This window comes from Mobula hypostoma, chromosome 9 (assembly GCF_963921235.1).
Source record: "Mobula hypostoma chromosome 9, sMobHyp1.1, whole genome shotgun sequence".
NCBI classification, from domain to species: Eukaryota; Metazoa; Chordata; class Chondrichthyes; order Myliobatiformes; family Myliobatidae; genus Mobula; species Mobula hypostoma.
Genome location: NC_086105.1, coordinates 68626773 through 68637794, shown reverse-complemented (window position 1 = coordinate 68637794; position 11022 = coordinate 68626773). Strand labels below are relative to the sequence as shown.

General features: G+C 42.1%; 1 long non-coding RNA gene across 1 annotated transcript; it reads right to left on the bottom strand.

The window, feature by feature from the left end:
• Nucleotides 1-2564: 2564 nt before the first annotated feature.
• LOC134351275 (uncharacterized) lies at nt 2565-9832 on the bottom strand. The gene is made up of 3 exons (XR_010019110.1): nt 9728-9832; nt 5806-5991; nt 2565-2682 (listed from the first exon to the last, which is right to left on the bottom strand). It is a non-coding gene; the product is annotated as an uncharacterized LOC134351275 (long non-coding RNA).
• Between the last annotated feature and the right edge of the window lie 1190 nt (nt 9833-11022).

Sequence of the window (11022 nt, the reverse complement as noted above, 5' to 3'; positions counted from 1 at the left end):
CTCTGCCATCAGATGTCTGACCAGTCCATGAACTCATGAACACTACCTCACTTTTGCACAATTTACTTGTATGATTTTTGTTGTAACATAGTATTTTTTAATGTCCTGCACTGTACTGCTAGCACAAAACAACAAATTTCACAACATATGTCAGTGATAATAAATCTGATTCTGATTCACATAAGAACTGCTAGTTGCTAGCTCATGAAAATCCACCAATACCTCTAGAGAGCCAATAGGGATAGACAATGATTAGTGGTCTTGCCAGTGGTATCCACAGCTCATAAGCAAATATACGTGAAAGGGGCGTACAGAATAATAGAAACACAAGAGAATGCAGATGCTGAAATCTGAAGCAACACAATAAACACTGGAGGAACTCAGCAGGTCAGGCAGCACCTATGGAGGGAAATGCACGAGCAACGTTTCAGATAGTGTCTTACTCAGAAATGTCAGCAGACCATTTCCCTCTGTAGGTGCTGTCTGGCCTGCTGAGTTCCTCTAGTGTTTTGGGTGTTGCTACAAAATGGCAGGCCTTTCATACAAAGGATTTAAGGGATTTGAAGATTTTTTTAAAATTGTCACATTTATAATAAAGCACTTATTGTTTCATAGAGACTTCATGGAGACAGAACTCTTAAGTTATATTTACAACTTATCTGTTGAGTTTTGAGGTGCCCCCTTGGTCATTTTGAAGATCTTGGCTGTTGGAGTTTAGCTTGGTAGGTCTATTCTATTTAACCTTTGGGTATTGAAAGTCATTTTTTATTGCATCGTTTTTTCAAGTCAGTGGTTTTATGACAAGCCGTGGCATTTTTTAAAAAGTATAAATTAACTTCGAAACCGTGATTCACGCTTAGGATGTTACCATCCGTGCAGGTATAATGGCCTAGATTCTAAAAATGCACCCTTACCCCTGCACATTTTTTACAAGAGTAAACAGTTCTGGTTCAGAAATTTTGAACGTGAATAGTTTTCTTTCAATTTTCAACTTTTATGCTTATTGGAGTTTGAATTGATGCAGTGATATGCAAAACTGATTTAATGAGCCAATAGGGTGTGCTAAGCTTACTACAAATGATGAAATTAGGTTGATGGTACTTCCTAATGGGGAATGGGTGAGTCCTTGGATGGATGTCCTGCTCAACTAAGGAAAGTAAAGTGTCTTCCTTAGCTTCTCCTTTCCAGGTGTAATGATGACAACATGACCACTGTTTGGCTTGCCATGCAGGAGGTCACTCAAATATGGCCTCTCCTACACTACTGTGCCCAGAGCACCACCTTCACGTGGCATCCCTGCCCTTACTGAGTTTGCTATGTCATGGCGTGACCAGGTGTCCAGCGGTATAACTGGGCCGGCAGGTTGGGCTCATCACCCTTGGTTGGCAGCCAGTCTAGGAGAAGGTCAATGCCAATTCCAAACCTGGGTAAATGGGACTCGTTAGCTCTGCCAGGCAGTCTGTCCAGGAGAAGGAAAACTCCGATACTCAATCTACAGCCATGCAGTCGCAAATCACTGCGCCATTGTGGAACGTCCCCCAGCCTAAAGAGTGAAATCAGTCGCACACACCGATCCTCACTATAAACCTACACAGCACAGGTGGGAAGAAAAGTCCTACAGTGATGGAGTTTTCCCTCCTGATCTTTGCAAGCAAAGAACCATACTATCATCACTTCCTAATCATAAGGATCTAAACGTATTAATGGGAATATCTATACGTTTCTATATCTATATCTATTTGGATCTTGCTTTATCCCCCTTTCCAACATAAGAACATAGGAAATAGAAGCAGGAGTCAGCTAAGCATCCCCAATGCTTTCTCCAACATTGGATAAGGTTGCACCTGATCTTTACCTCAGCACTATGTTCATCCCCCAGCACTTTTATCTGTTCATTATCTTATTATCTGAACATCTATGGATTTCCATTAGTGACTGAGCCTCCACAACCTTCTTCAGTTGACAGTTCCCTTTGGTTCAGTAAGATCTATCTCTCAGTTCTGAGTAGCCAACCTCTTGACAATCAGAAACGAGATGAGCCTGGACCTCAACAATCCAGCCAAGGGAACGTCATCTCTGAATTTGCTCCCTGAAAGAATTCAATGATTTTCCCTTTCATTCATCTGGATTCCACAACATTGGCTAAGTAATCTTTCCTCAGAGGACAATCCCGAAATCCAACGATCAATCTTTTGAACTTTTGATGTATTCCCTCTATTGCAAGTGTAGTTTTCTTTATGTAGGGAGAGCAAAGCTCTGCACAATATTTTGTGTGAGATCTCACCAGGCCTTTTATAATTACAATGATATGTCTCTTCATTTATGTAAAAGTACTCTTCAGGTTCAAGTTTATTGTCATTCAACCGTGTACACATATAACCACAAAACAAAACAACATTCCTCCGGACCAAGGTGTACAACACAGCACATATAACTCACGTAATAACTCAAGTAATATTACCACAGATAAATTAACAAATGATAAAATATATTCTAGAAGATTGACATTTAGCACAAGATGTACTTACGACATAAATTGAGAAGTAAGCAGTATAACACTACTGGCGCTTCATAATTGATGAGGTCTGCGTGATGGCAGGGAGAACAGTAGTCTGATTACGTGGGGGGGGAAGCTGTTTCCCATTCTGACAGTCTTTGTCCTAATGTTACAGTATTTCATGCCTGGTGGTAGGAAAGGTCAAAGAGATTGTGGGACAGATGGAAGTGATCTTTGATAATGCTACGGCTTTATTATAATAAAAAGCTTTCGTAATTGCTTCTGCAACCTGCACATCAACTTCCAGTGACTTATGGCAATGATACCCAGTCCCCTCAGAGCAACACACAGAGTGCTGGACAAGCTCAGCAGGTCAGGCAGCATCTATGGAGGGGAATAAAAAGTCAACTTTTTGGGTCAAGACCATTCATCAGGACTGATGAAGGGTCTCAGCCCAAAACATCAACTGTTGATTCCCCTCCATAGATGCTGCCCGACTTGCTGAATTCCTCCAGCATTTTGTCTGTATTGCTCTGGGTTTCCAGCATCTGCAGAATCCCTTGTGTTTACCAATGCTGTTCAATCTTTTGTCATTTTAAAAACTTTCTACTTTGACCAAAGTGGATGACATCAGATTTTCCAGAATGTCATCTCCAAAGCCATATATATCCCCCTGAAGCCACTCTACACTCTACCTACTGAATGCACTGTCACTTAACTTTACATAATCAGAAAATGAGCATATATTACATTAGATCTGTTAATCCAAACCACAGCTATGGATTATGTACTTACTTCTGGGCCCAATACCAATTCCGGGGATACCCCACTACTTACACTTCCCAACATGAAAGTGACTCATTTATCCAGGTCATTTATTTTCTGCCTATTAAATCAGTCCTCAATCCATGTCAGTTTACTGCCCCTAATATAATGCACCCTGATTTTGTTTAATAATCTCTTGTATGGCAACTTGGCTGAGGCCTTCTAAAAATCTAAATACACCACACCAACCGGTTCACCTTTACTTCTCTGTAAGTTATTATCTCAAAAAATTATCAAATTGATGAAGCATGATTTTCCTTCCATAAATGTAATGCGATGGTAACACAGAATGCACAAAGTAGAACATACTAAACGACAAAGCAAAAACAGTGAAACAAGACCTGGTGGAACTCACCAGGCTGAGCAGCATCTGTTGGGGAATGGGGTGGTGGTGTGGGGGGGGGGGTCATGGAAAGGAATTGTCAATGTTTGGGTCGAAACCCAGCATCAGGATTATGAGTGGTGAGGTGAAAGGGAATCAGAATCCGATGTATTGTCAGTGACATGTGTTGTGAATTTTGTTGTTTTGAGGCAACAGTACAGTGCATACACAGTGCAGAATTGTGAAGTTGTGTTCATGGGTTATGGACTGTTAAGAAATCTGATGCTAGAGGGAAATACGCTGTTCCTAAAGCATTAAGTATGGATATTCAGGCTCCTGTACATCCTCCCTGATGGCGGCGATAAGACAAGGGCATGATCTGGGTGGTGAGGTTCCTTACTGATGGATGCCAACTTTTTAGAGGCATTGCCTTTTGAAGTTGTCCTTGATTCTGGGGAGTCTAGTGCCCATGATGGGGCTGGCTGAGTTTGCAACTTCCTGCAGATTTTCCCCATCCTTTGCAATGGCCCCTCCATACCAGATGGTGATGTAACCAGGTGGACTGCCCTCCATGGTACATCTGTAGAAATCTCTTGTGGAGAACCACTCTATGACGGCCATCACACCTCTCTATTTGCAGTATTTCAAACCAAAATGTTGGCATTTTCTTTTCCCGCCACAGACGCTGCTTGACCTGCTGAGTTTTGTCTGCAGATGGTTTGTTGCCCCAGATTCCACCATCTGCAGTTTCTTGTGTCTACAGTTGTAGAATGTCATGTTAACTGCATGAATTTGAGTGAGTGAATGAGGCCTCTTTCAGTCAGAGTCGACCATAGATGTCATGTCCTAGCAGTCTAGGTACCCAAGCCTGGGCAGTACAACACGGAGAGCAAGCTGTTGCCCATGTAGCAAGCTCCCCCTCTTCACGCATCTGATGAACCCAAAGGAATGGCAGAGACCGATACAGTTTGGTACCAGAAGCATTGCAGGAGTTGCCAGTCAGCATTGAACTCAATGTAGGACTGCCTTAGGGACTCCAGCTCCGGATTTTTCCCTCTAGGTTTCCTCCTGAAGCCTTCCCCATGAGTGGGTATAGAGCCGCAAGGCAGCGGAGGTTTGAGATCAAAGTTTGCCTTCTCCTGGATGAGCTGCCAATCATGCTAACGAGCCCCATCTGCCCAAAGCAACTGGTTTTAAGGCACCAGTAATCCACCTTTGCTCCCTCTCCTGTCAGTAGGAACAGTTCCACTGGGCTTTGTAGCTAAGCCACACATGAAAGCCAGGAGTTGGACTTGGTTGTCAGAGGCTATTTGAGGCACACGCCATCGAAGCATTTAATAGGTAGTGGGAGCTTGTCCCCATTACCACCCCTGACTATGAATTTACCCACCAGATATTACTGTGAATTTTGTTTGTACAGATGATATTTAGATTAATCCTCCTCTTTCCTTGTTGCTAATAATGACGATTGCAGGACCCTTCTTGCATGTTCAAAGCTTCAAAAGTTCATTTTATTGTCAAAGTATTTATGTACAATACAACTCTGGTAATCGACTTCTCCAGATAGCCATGAAGTACAGTACAGAAAAACCACGGGAGTCGTTGAAAGATAACACATCAACCCCCCTCCACCCAAAAAGGAAAAAGAAACAAAACTCACAAATCCCAACCCCCGACCACCACCTCCTCCCCCCCCCACAGAAAAACTCACAGATTGCGCACATGAAAATAGCAGCTGGAACACAAAACCCAAAACACCGAACCCCCTCCCTTGCAAAAAAAACAGCAACAACATCAAACCCCCAACCCCTCCCCCACAAAAAAGAACAGTGACAACAGTACCAAAACCCCAGCCCCTCTCCCACACGCAAAAACCAACAAGAATATCAGACCCCAAATCCCCAACCTCTCCCTGGCGCAAAGACCAACACTTCACTCACCTGGAGCTCCAACCCGCCAATTGGCAACAAGAAAGGACATCACAGAAAACTGAAGGAGAGCAATATAAACTACAGTCCAATAATCACATAAGTTTCTTAATTATGAAAACATCCTTCTGCCAGAACCGAGAACAACGGCCACTCAAGCTCAGTCCTTCTGCAAAGAGCACCCACTGTTCTGCCGACCCAGCTACCAACTGCCATGGAAGGTGGCCACTGACCTCCTCTGGTTTTGCCTGGATGCTTCAATCTTCCTTGATGCTCCAAAATGGAGTCGATCATATCCCTGCACCCCATCCCTGGTCTTCTGCACGAGGCAGCTTGTGCTGGCAGTCCTCTCCAGGGACAGCAGAGCACCAGATCACTCGATTGAGCTCTAAACTGCACGTCACAGGCTCCAACAGTCTCTGAAACACAATCAAGACAAAAAGAACAAGCAGAAGGCGTAGAAACAGTGAAATAATTGGTGAGATTGACTACCTGGAAGATGTTGCCCGAGGAATCATTGTCACTGGCGTCATCTTGACCGGAAGATCATGTGAGCTTGGTTTCCTGATTTCCGCTAGGTCTCTATTACCGTTTTGACAACTCCCATTAACCAACCTGCCCTGTTTCTGAACTACTAATCTGATTCTATTCTTTGGAGCCAAGATTGTTTCATTGACTGCAAAAGAGGAATAATGGGGTAGTGTTCATGGGTTTATAGAATCATTTCTACGTGGTGTCAGTGACTATATTTATAAGTACTTCATTACTTTTGAGGCACTTTAGTATAGCCTTAGACTATGGAAGATATACAGGACAGGAACAGGCCCTTCAGTGAACAATGTCTGTGTCAAACACAATGCCAAATTAAATTAATCTCCTCTGCCTGCACGTGATCCCTATCTCTCTACTTCTTGCATGATCAAAGCCTGTAGAATGCCACCACCATATCTGCTGCCAACTACCACCCCTGGAAATGTGTTCTAAACATGTACCACTCTCTAGAAAAAAACTTGCTGTGCACATACCCTTTAAACATTCCCCCTTAAATCCCTCTTGTATTAAATATTTCTACTCTGGAAAAAAGATCCTAGCTATCACTGTTCCGTCCAAGCTGTGCTCGTGCACAGCCATGCAGTAACTCAAATGCTCCCACACACATAGTCATTGTTGCCATGCAGCCAGAATTGAAAAAGTTCACAAAAAACAAAAGATTTTCTTTGTTGTACTGTAATTTATTATATTCCTCAATTAATAAATAAAATCAAAAGTATGTGATTTTTCAGTTTTCATTCTAAATATTCATAGCATGTATATTACAGAGAAAAAAAACATTTAAAGTGCCGCACAGTTTTCAGGCTGTGTAAAAATTTTCTGCTCAGAGCAGTAGCTGGTCTGCACGGCGATATTAAAAAACTAAAGGGAATGGTGTTGTCTACCCTATCTACGCCTCACACGAATTTATAAACTTCTATATGGAGATAGACATCAAGTGCTACTGGATGATCTTCTCCCTTTGGTCTGCCCAGAACTTATTGGTCTTTCAAGCACAGTCAGATGTCCACACGAGAATGCTGCCAACTGGCACAGTCCAAGCTGCAGGAGTTCGTGCTGAGGGGTGCACTGAAGCTTGGTGGAGCCTACTTAAAGGCTTGGTGGGGAAGGACCATAGTCTAGGTTCCTTACAGTAACGCACGTGGAGAGGTTGAGTCAGGCCCCTCAAATTATGTCAGGGTGTATCTCACCTGGGGGCCAGTGGTTTTAAAAAATAAGTTAACATTACCAAATGTATTGACCATGAATATAAAAGCTTTGCAGTGTTTCTTCTCTATATACACTCAGTGGTCACTATACTGTATTAGGTGTGCCGGCACATCTGCTTGTTAATGCAAGTATCTACTCAGCCAATCATGTGGCAGCAACACAACGCATTAAAGCATGCAAACATGGTCAAGAGGTTCAGTTGTTGTTCAGACCAAACATCAGAATGGGGAAGAAATGTGATCAGAGTGACTTTGACCGTGGAATGATTGGTGCCAGACAGAGTGGTTTGGGTAGCTCAGAAACTGTTGATCTGTGATTTTCATGCACAACAGTCTCTAGAGTTTACAGAGAATGATGCGAAAGACAAAAAAAAATCCAGTGATTGGCGGTTCTGTGGGGAGAAACGCCTTGTTAATGACACAGTTCAGAGAAGAGTGGCCAGACTGGTTCATGCTAACACAAAGACACCAATAACTCAAATAACCACGTGTTACAACAACAGAGCATCTCTGAATGCAGAACCTTGAGGTGGATGGGCTAGCACAGAAGACAACAAGCATACACCAAATAAAGTGGCCATTGAGTGCATATATTTTCACTATGAAAAAAAAGTTTATTTTTGAAATATATACATAGACATAAACTTCTACAGTATTGAACTTAAAATAGTACAGCACAGTACAGGCCCTTCGGCCCACAATGTTGTGCTGACCCTTAAACCCTGCCTCCCATATACTCCCCACCACCTTAAATTCCTCCATGTACCTGTCTAATAGTCTCTTAAATTTCACTAGTGTATCTGCCTCCACCACTGACTCAGGCAATGCATTCCACACACCAACCTCTCTCTTGAGTAAAAAACCCTCCTCTAATATCCCCCTTGAACTTCCCACCCCTTAGCTTAAAACCATGTCCTCTTGTACTGAGCAGTGGTGCCCTGGGGAAGAGGTGCTGACTGTCCACTCTATCTTTTCCTCTTAATATCTTGCATACCTCTATCATGTCTCCTCTCATCCTCCTTCTCTCCAAAGAGTAAAGCCCTAGCTCCCTTAATCTCTGATCATAATCCATACTCTCTAAACCAGGCAGCATCCTGGTAAATCTCCTCTGTATCCTTTTCAATGCTTCCACATCCTTCCTATAGTGAGGCAACTAGAACTGGACACAGTACTCCAAGTGTGGCCTAACCAGGGTTTTATAGAGCTGCATCATTACCCCGTGACTCTTAAACCCTTTCCCTCGATTTATGAAAGCTAACACCCCATTTGCTTTCTTAACTACCCTATCCACCTGTGAGGCAACTTTCAGGGATCTGTGGACATGTACCCCCAGATCCCTCTGCTCCTCCATGCTACCAAGTACCCTATCATTTACTTTGTACTCTGCCTTGGAGTTTGTCCTTCCAAAGTGTACCACCTCACACTTCTCCAGGTTGAACTCCATCTGCCACTTCTCAGCCCACTTCTGCATCCTATTAATGTCTCTCTGCAATCTTCGACAATCCTCTACACTATCTACAACACCACCAACCTTTGTGTTGTCTGCTAACTTGCCAACCCACCCTTCTACCCCCACATCCAGGTCGTTAATAAAAATCACGAAAAGAAGAGGTCCCAGAACAGATCTTTGTGGGACACCACTAGTCACAACCCTCCAATCTGAATGTACTCCCTCCACCACGACCCTCTGCTTTCTGCAGCCAAGCCAATTCTGAATCCTCCTGGTGAAACTTTCCTGGATCTCATGCCTTCTGGAAGGTATAATAAAAATCTAAGATCTTTATTTCACACTTATTGTTGTTGTAGGTATTCTGTAGTGTGGGACAGACAGCAACTACTTTAAATCCCTTGTCAGATGCCATCAGGCAATTCATGAACAGAATGGTTTTGTATATATACTGCTTGAGCATCATCGAGCATCATGTTTAGTTCCTGTAGCACTGAGCAAAATCTTGTGCATACTGAGACTGCCATTTCACTGAATTATGCATTATGTCCTTTTGTAATGATTCATCCAAAGGAAACTGGGTTAGGACTGGAGTTATTTAAAGAAAACCCTGCAGCACAAGGATTAACTGGTCTGCGATTTACAATGGTAATTATTCGTTGAAACCATCATCACACATTTCCATCACTTCCTTTGAAGTTACAACGTCTATTTTTCCAGCCAAATCTCATTGTAACCTACCAAATATTGAAAGGCCTAGTTCAGTGTTTCCTAACCATTTTTTAGCCCAACATATTAAAGCACCTTCATACTTGCCAACGCCCCTCTTATGCACAATATACTTTCTCGCACCCTCATAGTATAAAAACATTTCTGCCATAAGCTAACGTGAGAAATATGATTCTGCTTTAAATTTTTATTTATCTTTAAACCTAGCTTACACAGTACCTGTGCACTGTACAGCAGCTTTGATATCAATGCGATCCTTGAGCTTGATGGTCTTCAGCAAGTGTGGAAATATCTGGTTCAATTTGTGACAGCAAAAGCTTTAAGTCCCCACATGTAACAATATCCAAACAGTTTCTGTTTTTTGTGAGTAAGTGGTTTACTTCACTGAAGCCTCCTTCAACAAGGTAGGAGGATGGAAGTGCAATGAAGAGCAGTTTGGCTCTTCTTCAAAGACCAGGAAAGTTAGTACGACAGTGTAGCCACATACCACAAAAGCTGACATTTTTAAAAAGCATTTTTGCTTGTTCATCGTTCTGAATTTCGATAATTTCTTCCTGCCAGCTCTCTTCCTATTCTTCCACCTTGCAAAGAATCATTCAATTCGTTGAATCGATTCTGAAAATCCTTCTTCAGTGATTGCAGGTGTAAGCAGTACTCTTGCAAATCAGTGTCTGTGAAAGACAGTGCCATACTTTCCATACAGGGAAACTGTGAGAACATTCTTCTCCCAATATTTGCCTTATATCTTTACAATTTTCTGAATAAAGTGGACACTACACTTCTTGTCTGGATTAAATTGAAATTCTCACCCAGCAGTTTCATGTTAGGATGTTCATTTTGTCACAGGGTCGGGTAGGTATGCCACATTTTCACATAGAGGTTCAATCTTGTTTGCCAAGTTGTTGTTGACTTTGAGCAAGAATTCAACCACAGTATCAAAAAGATCAAAAAAACAGTTTAAGCAGCAGTCTTTTGACAGCCAACGCACTTCAGTGTGAACAAGCAAGCATTCAAACTCTTCATCATTATCTTAGCATAACTAGCAAACTACTCTGCTATTTAATGGATGAGCTTTAATTTTGTTGATAGCAGATATTACAAGAGTCATACTTGAAAAAAATCACTGGCTGAGGTTTTTGGCTGCGAGATGTTGATGATGCACAATGGATTGCAAACAGACTTGGAATTTGTTTTTTCATAAATACCACTAAACCAGCATGGTGACCTGTCATATATGATGCTCCATCTGTTGCGCAAGAAATCATGTTCCTAATCAGAATACTTTTATCCTCAATATACATTTTGAGCATGTTGTAGATTGATTCTCCATTGATATTGGTTTTTAACATTTTACAAAAGAGAATTTCTTCATAAACTTATCGATTTTTAATAAATCATATATACACCACTAGCAATGTGTGTAAGAGGGGGTTGGGGGCTTTGATGCTACTGTTTTTTCTGTGAGTGAGGGGTCAGGGATTGTTATTATTGCTGTTTTCTTCTGCAAGTGAGGT